Raw genomic sequence first — 14,854 nt, forward strand, 5'->3', positions numbered from 1 at the left:
TTGGCTGAAATGGCTGAGAGGGGCAAGAGAAAAGTAGAGGACACTGGCGCTGAACAGCAGTCTCTGCACAGAGACTCTAAACTTCCCAAATGACAAGCCAAGCAGAATTTATTGGAAGGAGCCACATCAGCTGCCCTTTCAGCTGTTAGACCACACAAACAGGACAGAGAAAAACCTTCCATGAGGTGACAGTAGGGAGAGGAGGGAAAACTACCCTGAGTCATTATTATCCTCTCTCGTATGAACAGTGGGAGCTGGCAGAACCCCTGCACAACCCTGTGGTGCCCCCCATCCTCTTAACACACACGCACACACCCGCACACACCATCCATAGGGGTAGTGCAATTACTATTCAGGCTGGGGGCTGAAGATAGTCTCCTGGCCCTTCTTCTAATGTAAGGTTATTGTAATTGATATGAAGGTAATTGATAATGTGTTACGGTGAATAATGTCTTCAATTTTCTGCTAAATCCCATTTTTGTAGCCATCTGGGCTCCTCCAACTGCCCCCCTGGGACGCAGAGTAATAGATAGTAATTATTCTCAAGTCATTTACTTTTTCAAAGTGTTTAGTGCTTATCTGTTTTACAATTAAAATGGAAACGACCCTGATTCACTTCCTTTCTTTTTTATTTAAATAGCATTCACACACACACACACACTCTCCTACACTCACTGAAGCCTGGAGGGTGTGTGCCTGTATGCGTGAGTGCATGTGTGCATGCATATTATTGTCATACAGCAACATACAAAACAGAGTTAAATAGTTCACCATGCACCTTCACAATGAGGTGCTGTGAGAGTACAATCACACAACACTAAGAAATACAAATTGTGTTCCTTCCCACTCCACTTGTCCCCATGGTGACACTCAGAGTGAATGTCACAAATACCCCACAGAAACACACCTGGGGAGGGACACATCCAGTGCACAACTTAACAATGCAACACCTCCTAACATACCCCAGAAACACACCACTGAATACACTTACCTGACCTATGTCTGGGGACCACGTATTTCCACAGGATCAGCCAGTGATCTAGAAATCAACTGCAAGTGTATGAAAGTGATATTTCACCCCAATACAACTTTAGACAAATCTGTGTAAAGATAAATCTACAAGTTGTAACAACACAGACACAGTTATATCTAGAAGAATATAGTCAGGCATATAAATGCAGAAACACATATTAATATACAGTAGATGTCAAAATACACATGTAAATAAACTAATGCAAACTATTAAATGCGGCGCCAATGAAAAGCATACTCTGTGCAGCACCTAAAGCTACCTTAGTATATGATCCAAATCTTCCCAGTGTTAGGAGAACCCTTTGGGGTTCTGTCCAGCTTGTGGTACTCCAGGTGAGAGGTAAATGAGCACATCCACAATCTTCATGGAGAGCCACCATGCTGGATTTAAGGATTACTCTATCAGTTGTAGCCCAGACCTTGGTATCCAATGCACAGAAATGTCTGCAGCTGCAAACTAGCTTAGGAAAACTCTGGCAAGGAGGGCTAACAGGAAAACAGTTCAGGAACTTTCTTGGGGACAATATTTGGGTAAGAAAATTCAACCTATTTAAAGCTGAATTTCAACAGGCAGAAATAAACCCAGGTGAAATGCTGCTGTTCCTATGATGGTTTGGGAAGGAACTTGAACCAGGGACTGTGTCAGATCTAGAAAAGAATGGCCTGTAGGCCTTCAGAATGAGACTATACAGCTCATCTTCAGAGTCAGTGCTCTGCCATGCTCTCCCATCACCATCTCCATTACCAGACTACAGGCTGCTCCTGCAGCAAAACTTACCTCACTATTTTAAAGTTTCTGCCTTTGCCCCAGAATCCTAAAAAGACATAATTAGCTAGGTGCAGGCTGATGTTGAAGCACAAACTAAGCGAAGCTCATGAAGATATTGGGACAATCCTTTGTAATGTTTTACATACTCCAGGCTGTAGGCATTCATCCAGAACTCAAAGATCAAGTATTTTAAAGATGACTGCTTGTGTCCAGTAATGATTCAAACCAATGACTGGCTGACATCTGAAAGAGCCCAGACGTCTGTATGTCAAGACAGACTCAAAATTTAGGCAGCTATTTTGGAAAAACTTTTTACAGTACTAAATTTGGATTATAAAATCGATCTTCCCAGACCCTTGGAGCTCAAACCCTCGCTGGAGTAGCACAGAAGGAACCAGGAGCTCCATCCCACTTTTTTTGCTCCCCAACTACAGCATTTGCTAAGAGAGGCTGATACTTTCCCAAAGCAAAGGGAAAAGAGACACTACCCCACTGGGATGCATATCTTACACACTATTCCATCTCTAAAAGCCAGAGTCATTGCCTATTTCAGCTCATAGATGAGTCAATCTTGTGTAATTAATTTAATACAGTATATATTTTTTCCTGTCTGAAAAATCAGATTACAGCTTCCACGATCAGCCCTACAACCCATGTCACCACTGCCCCAGCAGGAATATGGCCAAGGCCTTCCTCCCTTCTCCCAGTAAGCTACTGGAGTGTTGTTGTCCTTTGCTGCCAGGCAAGGGTGGCCCAGGGCTTTGAGCAAGCTCTGTTGTTCTTTTGTTTGAGTTTGTAACTGTTTGGGGTTGTTCAGGGTTGCTTTTTTCCCCCCTCTCCCCTCTCTTTCTGTTTCCTTTTTAATTCTTTTTAATGACTTTCCTCGATGCAATCGGCAGAGGACTGCACAGAGACTGCTTCCCCCTGCTGAGAGGGAAACAAGACTGAGGGAAAAGGGCACCAAGGGAACTGTTCACATTCTCTATTCATCTCTGCCAGCCTCTGTTCCCTGGTGACTAGCCCCACGCAGCCTGGCTATCATGGAACGAAGCAGAACCTGTGCCAGGAAAATCACAGCTGGTATCATGGGGTCTGGCTGTGTCAGGCATGTCAAAGAAAGCTAGGGTGTCCTGACCATGAGTGTGGCCCATATGGTCCTACCACAACGTCAGCAGTGTTGGATGAGGAGGAGGAAAAGGAGTTATGGTTTGCATGAGGCCAGCAGAAGTCCCCTAACCATGGAGAGCAGCTGGAGCCAATGGCTCAGCTATTACTGAACACAAAGGAGGGCTGTAGCTTGGGAAACCTGCTGCTGGGGAGCTAAGGAGCTTGGCAGGAGCAAGCTTAAGACTCCTTCAGTACTCACAAACTGCCTAGTCCAGACGCTCCCAGGCAATAGCATCCTTTGTTCCAGCAGCTCCCCCAGCTTCAACCTGGGAATGAGTTTAAGAGCAGTCAGATGGTCTTCCTCCCTCTGCTCTGGGAACTTGGCTGTGTATACATCAGGGAGCAGGGCGACCAGCTGGGCAGGTGGAAGTACAAGGTGGAAGCACTTTGCAGGGAAGAGCAGTTTGATCCAGGTGGTTACATTTGGTGAAGACCAACACACTCTCCCATACGCTCCATCTCAGCCAGCTGTAGGGAGTGCTTCACCTTGGCAAACAGCCCCCATGCTGTACTGCACGCAGGACAGCTCTGGAAAAGCAGCTGCTGCCATAGCAGGCTTTCCTGATTGCCAGGCTGCTGCTAACGAGCCATGCACATACCAGGGTTGCAGAGAGAGAGGGAGAGAGCTCTAAGCTACCAGTGGCATAGCCTGGAACAGAGGAGCTGGTGCTGTTGAAGAAGTCACATACCCACCGCCTCTCTGCAGAGGACACGTGTCCCAGAAGATCCATCCTCTAGGGGGTGCCAGTTTAGTCCTTTGTTTTTCCAGCACCAAAGAGGAGCTGTGATCTCTGTTGCACCCTGTGTAATAGTTGTTTGATAATCAATCATCTTCCAACCAGGAAATTTCAAAGCATTTTAGCTTTGCTTTCTGTTGGGGGAACAAGTAGCATGTGCTACATGTTTTCATTGATTCTGGAGGTTTTCCACTAGGAAAAATGAAAAAAACTCAAAGTACAGATTCCTTTGAAGTTCCCACTGCCCTGACAACTTTCAGGTAGATGAGAAGCATGGAGAGCAATATATAAACATGAGCTGGGAAAAAAGCACTGCGATGACCCAGGTACTTCCACATTGAGACAAATACATCCAAACCATACTTGGCTGATACATGTTCTGAAACAACTCCAGCTAAGATACTAGTAATCTCTACTGGTGCTGCTATGCTCTGTGAGTGCGCAAGGATTTTTACTACACAGCCCCCTTCTTTTCTAGGAATAACTGGTTCTTCCTGCTTATTACTAGGCGGGCACAGAAAATGGTTGTTTAGCTTCTTCTTGATATCATCCATTTATACGCTTTCCCGTAAGGCAGTTCCTTGACCTTTCCTCAAAGGCCCAGGTTTCCAGCTCTATGTTCCCTCCTTGATCTTTGTGGATGCTCTCCAACAGATCAATGTAGCTGTGAACTCCAGCCTTCACCACTAGACAAGGATTCCACTGCAGTATGCCAGAGGGCTGCAGGGACCTCTTGTGTCTCAAGAGAGCTCCTGGCATTGATACACTCCAGACCCAAACATTTCCTTATTGTACGAGTGCAGTCCCAGCACCTCCCAGGCAGTGCACCAATTCTCCCATTCCTTAGTGACACAGAGCCATTATATCTACTGAATATTACTTGCCTAATTTTAAGGTTTTTTTCTGCAGCATATCAAGATATCTTGAGTTACAACTCTGTTCTCCAATGGAAGTGCGACCTTCTTCCAGCTTGCTACCTCCTGCAAATTATCTCAGGTTAGTTTCCATTTTATTATCAAAATCACTAATACAAATATTGATCAGAATTAGACCCAGCCTAATGCTCCTGCAAAAAACACCTCCCTTTTCAAGGAATAATTATGTCACAGATTAGGACCATGTTATGTTCAGAGAGTAATTAACTAGCATGAATAAGAATCTGACCTGCATTGGGGCCTGATCCAGCCACATCCTGAATAAGTGCAAAGGTGTTATAAGAGGGCGGGGGGGGAGGGGGGGGGGAATCAGCTCTGAAAAATCAGAACAGAGGTTCAACCAAGAGTGACTGATAGTTAGAGATGGGTCTTCAGCTCAAGCTGGGGTTAAAATCTGGGGAAATCCCAGGACTACACTTTCAGATGAAAAACCTGTTGACTGCCATTCTCTTTCCGGACTAATGGACTGGAAGAGAGGAAAAGAGAGAATCTGAAACCCTCAGCAGATTGCTTCCTGGTCTGGCTTTTCTCTTGCAATACACAGTATCTGTGGATGCCAAGCAGCAGCAGGGGAGAATTGGAGTGGTTAGATGATGTTCTCTCCTTCTGCTCTGCCACCATATAGCACTTATTCTGGTGAAGAAAACTGAGAATGAAAAGATTTCAGATTGATAAAATAAAAAAAAATATAAAGTGGATATTGTAGAAGCTGCAACTTCTTGAAAAATCCTTGACTAAAAGTGTTTCTAATATAAGAATAAGGCACTAACTTTATAAGAAGCTTTCTTCACAATATCTTAGTCAAAGAAAAACATTTTTCATTTTAAAAAGTATTGGAAGTTTTGCACGAATCCTCCATAAAGGTGATTCAGGAACATCCAGATGTACACCAAGGAAGTAACCTGACCTCATAAGAGGATGGATGGAAAAAAAAATTCAAGCGTGGAAGATTCTCTGAAAAAATACTTAAACCACTGGGTTGAAATAACAGCACCACAACAATGGGTAAAAGCGTATTTACAGCAAGTGACACTCTTCCCTGCTCCCTGCAATATATTTACCAGTCAGTCTTCCCCTTGATATGTGATGCAATCTCTGGGTCTCCTGCAGGAGTTTCAGGGTTGCAGGTTAACAGACTGTTCTAGGTGCAAAGCCAAAATAATTACGTCCAGGTAGATGGAGAGTTGCACAACCCCATGGGCCTTTCCAGAGGGAACAGAGACAATGGCAGCACAAATGCTTCTTGAACAAAGCAGCAAGGAGATTTGGCAGATACTGTTAGCTCAGTAACATGCTGGATGATAGCCAGAGGGTCCATAAGCCTAACAGCTCTGGTCTGTGCAGTACAACCTTGACCACTCACTGCCACAGAAGACAGGTCTGTTGAGTCTTTGAGAAGCCAGATAACACATTCTTCCCTTACAAAGCATGGTGAGCTGAAAGTAACCTATCAACAGCCCCATTGCTCTTGTAAGAGTCAAAAATCAAAAGGCAGAAAAAACACATTTAAAAGTATGTACATTGATCCCTTTAGGCATAAATACTCACATATAGCAGGGAGTCTCTACCTATCTGTCTTAATCTACCTATGGTGTACATCTGTCTTTGAAACTAACTATAAGCAATTCCCTCATTCAATTTCACAATTCTCTCAAATTATCAAGCCCTCCTTTCTTCCCTTTTTCTAGCAGGTATTTTTCTCAGGTCAGAAACGTTTTCAGTGGATTTTATAAAACTTATAAATAGGAAAAGAAAGTTTGCCACTACCAAAAAAAAAACAACAAACAAAAACCAAGCAATATTTCAAGGGACTTGATCTAGTCTGTGGGTTAGTCTGGCCTGGGATCCCTCTTCAGATTTCTCTACTGAAGCACTGTGATAAAAACATCCTTAGAGAGTCTCTACATAAACACCACCTGGAAAGACCACCTTCCTTCCTCAGAACTTGTCTGATACAAAAGAAGCCAGGAGAATGCAGACCAAAGGAGAGCAACATGTAAATACTGAAGCACTGTAGGACTGCAATCTTTGTGTTTCCCAGCCAGGCCTTCAAAAGAATGAAAGAGAAACATTCTTGTTGCCGGAGACCATGCCAGGACAAGGCTCTTGTCATCACTGTTGCTCTCAGTAGCCATGAGCAGAAAATAACACCAAAACTTAACTGTTCTCAGCTCTGCACAATAGGATAGTCTCTACCAGGACTGCTGCAGACTGCTACACAGCAAATCCCCAGTTCTTGACACATCATACCCATCCTAAGCAAAACCATGCCACAACTTTGCTTTCTTTTCCATTGGAAATGCTCCTCTAGTGAGGAATGCCGAGTTTCAGCATATCATGTACAGCAGTGACAAGGCAGGGCCAAGAGCAAGCTGGGAAGTAGGTGCATGCATTGAGGTCTGGATTAGCGAGACTCATAGCAGGTACAGATACCACAGTGTCTGATCCACAAACAGCCAGCCTTCCCACATTACACAGTCAGAGACTGAAGGCCCAGAGACAAGCTTAACTGGAGCCCCTGGGCCCATAGGTGAAGGTCTTGGTGAAATCGGTCAGAATAATTGAGGACTATGGATGTACTCAGAGCCTTGACAAAATCTTTGCCAAGCTTTACCAGGAATTCAGATGAAACTCAACAAGAACCAGGAAACCTGAATGAGATTTTTCTTTTGCTGCATCAATGTCTATATCTAGTGTTAAGAGCTGGACCAGCAGATATCCACACTGGGAAGTACAGGGTACTTCTACAGGCTATGGAGCAACCTCAAACAAAGGTGGCAGTTCCTAAGTTGTCCAGCTTTAAGCACAGTCCCATCTTTTTTCCCTTTGCTTTGGTTTCCACAGTCTAGCAAATAGGCTACTAACACTGACTGATTTTATGGAATGTTATTAGAATTACAGTTCCCCAAGACTGCTTCAGGGAGAAATGAATGGTAATCCCATGTGCCAAACTGGATTAATATTGGCCTATGAGGAGTTAAAATCTTGGCAATGCACCTGGGAGGGACAAGATGTAAGGAAAGCTGAGACAAACTGCATCAGTGAATTTGTGCTCCTGCCATGTCTCATTCCACCCAGGACATCAGATGAGTCCTCCACCGAAATACCTTCACGACGAAGGAATGGCAGATAGCATGAACACAAACTCAGTGTCTACTGACATTTGTTAAGACCAGTGGAAATCCTCCAAGCCATGTTCAGCTCTGGAGCAATATTCACAGTATGCAGTGGACCAATCCAATTCAAACTCTCTCCGTCCAGTGCCTAATACAGCCTATATTTTTCTGTGGAGTAAGTCCCAGCATACAGCCAAAGGCCACACCTTCAGCCCAGCATCACTCCATGGAGCAGGGCAGCCGTGGTAGAGGGTTGGAGCACTAGACTGAGGTCAGCTGAGGTTAGGCAGGAACCGAGACAGACCAGGTCCCCCTTCCCTGCCAAAGGCTACATATGTCTCAGCTCTCCCAGAGCAGGACAGCAGCCCAAAGGTCAAGTTCGCACTCTCTCAATCCCTTTCCCCCTGACCTCTCTCCTCCTCCACAACCTGCATGATGTCGAACACAACAGCTGTGCAGAAAACAGCTGCAACAGCAAGGTGGGCTCTTCGCCTGCCCTGCTGCCTTCCCTGGCTCTCCTCTTGCCTGCAGCCAGGCAAGCCCATTCCAGCCTGCCTGGGGTTGGTGAGCAGGGGGCAAGGCAGGTCATGGATAACCAGGGGTGGGGACTGAGGCACGTCCCCCCAAGATGACTTCAGCTGCATTCCAGTGAGCCTGGCAACCTCCTGCACATACAAATGAAAGGAAATGAGAAACTCAGCAACAAAGAAACTGGCAGGGAAGCCACAGAGGCATACAGGAACGGGAAAAGAGATTAAAAACAGGCTCAAGAGCCCCAGCGTGCTGAGCCTTCCTCTCTAAAGCCTCTCTTTAACTTTGATGGGGGAGCACAGGGGTCTTCTTTTCACTTGAAAGGGCAAGAGGAGGGGCTGGATAAAAGGGATCCACCATCATCCGGAATTGAGAGCACAAGAACACGCTACAAAGCTTAAATTAAAAAAAAAAAAGTTTCGTGAAGGCACTCAGCTTCCCTGCATACCTTCCTTGGTGGAAATCAAGAACTGGGATCTGAACCTGGGCAGAGAAGAGATCAAAGTGAAGATATTACAGGAGGAAGCTTAATAAAACTTAATACAAAGTAGTTCAGTGAATCCTCTTCCTAATGTCCTGCTTTATTTATTTATTTTTAGCAATAGGATAATGGGCATTTGAGGCCCTGCAATTTATCCTGGCAGATACTGATTTGTATTGATACTATATACTATTTAAGAGTCCCTCTCAATTTATTAGACCATATAATTGTGGTTTTACATATTAGGATAACTCATAAATATGCTATGCTGCTTAGAATTTTGACTGTTACTGGAACTACTTAAATCAATCCCTTGCAATACTGAAATGAACTTTACCTGCAGTATATACTCCAGAATCTACAGTACACTTTGAGGTCTGTGAAAAGACCAAGTCAGAACCCTGTGTTTTGTACATCATTAGCTGTGTGGTTTCCCACACAGAGTATATATATTGTGGAGCTGTCCGATCATGGATGTAACATCTCCCTTGCTCTTCATGCATCAATAAACCTCAAGCATTTAGCTGGAACTGGAATGGAGAAGATGACAACCCCTATTATCAAAGAGAGGGGTTGTTTCAGAAAGTAAATGGGAAACATCCAGAAAAAACCCACACAAACCCCTCTCTCAGGATGAGAAGGGGCAAACTGTCCATGCAAAGCTGTGGTAGCGCAAGACAGCAGGCAAAGAAGTTGCACCAAGTCTGAGAAGAACCCAAAGCAATTATTCCTCTAGATACGAAGTCTGATTCCTCGAATGAGATAGTTTCCTCTTCTTAAACACCCTTGGATGCTAACAGGATTGCTGGTAGAGAAAAAAGTCATTCCTTCCAGACACACATGTATCACACACTTCAATTATCTTTATTCATATTCCTTAGAGAACAAAACCTCAAGAGGGACCACAGGACTCGGAACCTCTATCCCAGCTCTGAATGCCCTGGCTGTACAAGCTATCCCATAAGGGCATAGGCCTGGGCAGCAAGACTCCAGGAGCAACCTTGGAGGGCTTTCTCCCAAGCAGACACCGTTCCAGGAACACTATCTCCCACTGATACAAAGTGACGTCTGTTAAAGAGCAGTCCAGCATCTTAGATGCCTGACTGAGCATCCACATATCACTAACCACATTAGTAGGTGGACTGGGTCCATTTACACAGAATGGTAGGGAAAGAATGCTTTGCTGGGACTTGAATACAGAAGATCTACAGGATGCCTCCTCCGCTGCCTGGATCTGAGGGTCAGAACCAGTGTCAAGGAAGGGAGGTCCCAGTCTACTGGGAAAAAATAAGACACATCTTGTCATACTTGCCTGGCGACACAGTGAACCACAGTGACAACAAGGTGCCTGGCCATTTTGCACAAAGGAGTAGGACACTAGTCAGATATTCATGTATCTGGCTTCAAAGGGTAAATAACAGGTCTCTGTTCACATTCTGTTTCAATGATTGATTCATACAGCATGTCAGAGGTGCCACTCTCTCCAAGGCGTTTGAGGTCTACGCCCAAGATACTTTTGCTGAAAAGAAGGAAAAATTAAGAACAAAGGAGCAAATTTTTCTATGGAATCTCGAGCATTCAACATCAGATGAGAAATTTTCTTTCACAAGTTCATTCAGGAAAGATGTGTGCTCCTTCTGGTTTCTTTAAATCCCAACCATTCAGTGAACTCATATGGACAGAGGATTTCAAAGTCAAAGGGCTGGATTCCTGGCTGTATAAACACAATGGCTCCCAAGAGAGTCTTATGCTGAATCAATGGACAGGGAATATTTTCCAAACTAGCCATAAGTTGGAAAGTTGAAGCAGTGAAACAATGTTTTCAAGACAGTATTAAGTGAGTAGAACTGAGATACTTCTTTCCATTTCTGCTACTATGAGCCTCTAACCTCTGAAGGTCCTCATATGCAGAGTAGAAAATTGTTCCCTGTGCTTTAGGCCTAGTCCCTAATCCAATTTTGCCCAGATCCCCATGGGAACTTTCATCCACAGCAAGTGGATACAACTGACTCTCCGTATTCCCATCATCCTCCACCAGGACCCATATACAGGGCTAAGTCCACCTTCATGTGGTCCCATTCCCAGTACCTAAGTTTACCCATGTTCAACAAATTTGAGCAAAGGAGTGGGAGCATAGAACAGAAGAGAGAAGTTGGGCCTCACCTCCAGCTTAGATTTTCTACAGGATCTTGGGGGACAGCTCCAAAATGCTCAGTTTTCCTGTCCGTAAAACAGATGAGCTATATTCTTAACCTCCCTTTGCCAAGGGGGTAACGCTTCCTCTCCCACTGCTCCAGTCCCTATAGCACACACTAGCAGCCAGATTGGCTGAGAGCTGGGACAACCCTGTTCATGGCTTCTGGCCCACTACGTGTCTTATTTAATCTGTAAAAATACCAACGTAAAACTGAGCTCTCTGGCCTGGAAAAATAAGGCTATTGAAGCCGCCCTGGCAAAGCTGCATGGCAGTACTGTGGCATCACATCTCTGTCCTTATAGGATGTGGGCTGCAAGCTGACTCTGCTTAGAGAGAACATTAACTACACCTCTTTATTATTGAGAAGAAATTTATTGGAGACATCCCTCCCTCTCTCCAGCTTCTCCTTTACCTTCGCGGAAAAGTAAACATTTAATTTTTTTTGTTGTTAATAGATTTAATGTTCATTTGTCGGTAGCCTAGGGGCAGGAACGCGTGACATTTCAAATAATTGTTGTTTCAGGGGTATCCTCTGGAGGAAAATGCTGCAAAAGTGTGGAGAAGATTTAAGTAAATTACTGTGTCAGCTTCTATTTATTCCTTACATGATTGCCAGAGGCAGGGCTGCGAGATAACCATTAGAGGCCCAGCCATAAAACAGGGAAGCAGAATTTCAAAAAGCCAGAGTGCCATTACTGGAAAGTTAGTGTGTAACATGTTAAATTATCCCCAAAGTAGGGGGAGGCAGGAGGGGGGGGAGGCACGTGTCAGAGAGTGAGAGAAAAAAAAAAGAGAGAAAGAGGTACTGTGAATGAAAGGAAGGAGTTGCTCCATGAGCAAGGAGTGAAAAAAGAGATAGCTAGACAGACAGACAGCTAGACAGACAGACAGATAAACAAATAGAGAAAAAAGTAATGAAGACTAGAGCAGTCCTTGAGTCCCAGCTCTGAGGGACTGACATGGTGCTTGAGGACCTTTGGAACAGAGTGTTCAGTTTTGGAGTCCTCTCTGAGCGTGTTGAGGTGGGGCAACCCAGGAAAAGGAACTGCTGGGCACTGCATTTGAGGTCTTTCAAAACTATGTGATGACCCAGCTGAAACTGAGTGAAACCACTCATTTTCCTATAGCTAGAACAGACTGCAGATCTCGGAAAAGCAGCAAGCAGTTTGGGCCTAGTTTCCTCCAACTTTGTTGCCTTCTTGTCTCTGAAGCACAACCAGAGTCTCTAAAGAGAATTCAATAACAACCAGAAGCATTAAAGAAAGTTCAGTTTCCTTACCCACTGAGACATCTTGGCATTTCTTTCTTTGCTCTTCACTATTCTTCACTTTTTACTTCCAAAAGGTATTCCATTATCCAGTGTCCAGTTTGGTTTGGTGTTGGGTGGAGTTCCAATTCATGCATGACTGCTCAGTTCTGACCTTGCATGCAGGCACTTGTGGTTCCATCAGGAAAGATGGGAAGAAGCAGCAGGGGCAGGAAGAACTGTAAAAAATATCACCCAGAACAAACAAGGAGAAGCACAGAGCAAATACACTTGCTAAGAGCAAACTGCTTCCCCCTTACATGATCTTTTTACAAGGGTGTAGGCCAAGGAAGAAAAGAAAGAGGTAGACACCAAGATACCTAACCAGCCTACAGCATGGGTCACCGTGAAGGAGGCATGTCAGGACCCAGGACACTGTTCCCTTCTCTCCCTGTCCCATCTCAGCCTTTATCTGCCTAGCTGACCCACTTGGATCCTTTGAGGTTTACTACATGTGTGTGGAGGCAAGAGAAGTGTGTGAGAATAAAAGCTTCAGCTTTGCCAGCTGAACCTGGCAAATTTAGGACACCCCAATAGAATCTAGATGATGGCTAACTAGTGGGAAGGTAGGCCTCTCCACCCAGCACAATCAGCTTTGTGCTTTCCCCTCATCAGATCCTTCTGCTCTCTCACATCTCAACTGTGGGACAGCGTATCACCCAAACAACCAGTGAGGGGCAGAAGCAGCCCCAACTCTGCTCAAGACCATGGACACTGCTTCAGGATGATGCCCAGGCTGAAAGTCATACAGCTCTTGAAAACAAAAGGAAGGAAGGAAGGGGGAAATGCTTAGGATCAGACATTGAAGCTAACAGAAAGGGACAAGAGCCAGTTCATTAGCCATTAGGGGCAGGAGGAGATCACATGGAGCAGCAGGCAGGTTGTATCTGCCACATGCAGGATTTCTGTTGAAGGGTCTAACACAGCAGGAGAAAGGCCGCATGTCCTTATGCTGTAATCAGACCTGGCCCTTCCAGTGCCCTCACAGCTCAGCCATCCCTCGAGTCCCTGCATGTAGCACTCCTTGTTGTGTCCATTTGTGCTGCTCTGGGCAGACCCTGCCTCTCCTGCACCAGCCTTCCTCCGCTCCTAGTTATTACACATGCTATGCAGCTCGGCACTGTCCTCTGACTCATTGCCCAGAAGCTGCCTGTTCTCCTTTTCTTTCATTGTAATTTATTTACATCATGAAAAACAATTAAGTTCCAAAAAGTCTTATTTATCCCAGAGATCTGGTTTTATCTTCCCCGGCATCACTCTTCATTTGTTCCTACTATTGCTTCATTTTTCCTCGCTCTTTTGTCCAAGGGAAGTTCGACTGTGTGGGAGCCAAGGGGCTAACAAACTTGGGACTAGGGCCCTGCAGCCTCAGCCTTTCCAAATCAACAGCTCTGCTCCCACCCTCTCACCCAAGAGGATGGGAGTCCAACCACACATTCAACAATAAATAACCAGGGAGATTTTTTTTTTTTTTTATTTTAACGACTCACAAGGAAGACTTGCTGGTTAAATCATTGCTAACTCTCAACCTCCTCAATATTTCTTTGCTAATAGACTTCAGGTTTAATTGAAGGATCTTCTCTGGACTCTGTCTAAGGCACCATTTTCTCTTTAACCCCACCGCTCACAGCCTCACAAAAGCCAATCCATTAAGGGTCTTCATTAGTTTGAGCACCAGCCAGCCACCCAAGCGGCAAAGGTCAAACACAGTCACCTGTCACAACATGGCAGTAAAACTACTAATTGTATGGGAACAAATGAGATAAAAAGATGGTACTATTATGCTATTTGATTTATTTTGTTTCCAAAGAGTCATTTAAGTCTAATTTACTTTGCAAGCTGTAGAGTGGGCCTGTGTGGATACAGAGATTTGTGTGAGCAAAGGTAGGTGAGTACACATGCACATGTGTGTATCTCTCTCTCTCTCATGTGTGCATATACACATATACACACAAACAGAGGTCTAAAATGCAAGTCTAGGGAACCATAAAGTCATGGCACCATAAAGACTTCCATTTAACCCTTCACACAGGCAGAACCCCACATCACACCAAGATGGCTCTGTGGTAGTGGCACAGAGTCCCATCAGCCCTACTGCTGCCAGCTCAGCTGCCCAAGCACCATTCAGCTGCAATGGCAACGGAACGGCCAAGGCAGCCAGTGCGGGGTCCCATTTTGGAAGGGCATTTCCTTTGGAAACCTTTCTCCCTTTTTTGGTGCTCAGGAGGAGAAAATGGCCCACGTGCCCTCTGGTGGACAAACGCCACTTTGCAGCTCCGGGATACAAATGGAAAGCTGAAAGTGGCCGTATTTGTAGAGAGAAAAAAAAAAAAGAAGTCACCTCCATAAGGGATGCTGATTACAACTTTGATATTGAACGTCAATCACCAAGAATTCTCTGAGTAGTGGTGATACATTCAAGGACTTTTCAAAGAATGGACTCCCTGTGCTCATGCATTAGGGATACCATCTTGGCATCTTTGTGGTTAGGATCAGCCCTTTCAGGGCAATGCATGTAAGAGAGCAAAGAACTACAAGCTCTTGCAACATACAGCTGTGGGGAGACATCACAACCTTATAGCA

At 44.8% G+C, this 14,854-nt stretch overlaps 1 long non-coding RNA gene across 6 annotated transcripts in view; it reads right to left on the reverse strand.

Annotated features, from left to right (window-relative positions):
• LOC128852729 (uncharacterized) overlaps positions 1 to 14,854 on the reverse strand; it is a 106,620-nt gene that overhangs the window by 56,688 nt on the left and 35,078 nt on the right. The window contains exon 1 of one of the 6 annotated variants that reach the window (XR_008450746.1): positions 12,245 to 14,606. The exons of the other annotated variants lie outside the window; for them this stretch is intronic. This is a non-coding gene — a long non-coding RNA (uncharacterized LOC128852729). Of the gene's footprint in view, positions 1 to 12,244; positions 14,607 to 14,854 lie in introns of those variants that run through there. 6 annotated transcript variants of the gene reach the window in all.

This window comes from Cuculus canorus, chromosome 7 (genome assembly GCF_017976375.1).
Source record: "Cuculus canorus isolate bCucCan1 chromosome 7, bCucCan1.pri, whole genome shotgun sequence".
In the NCBI taxonomy this organism is placed as follows: Eukaryota; Metazoa; Chordata; class Aves; order Cuculiformes; family Cuculidae; genus Cuculus; species Cuculus canorus.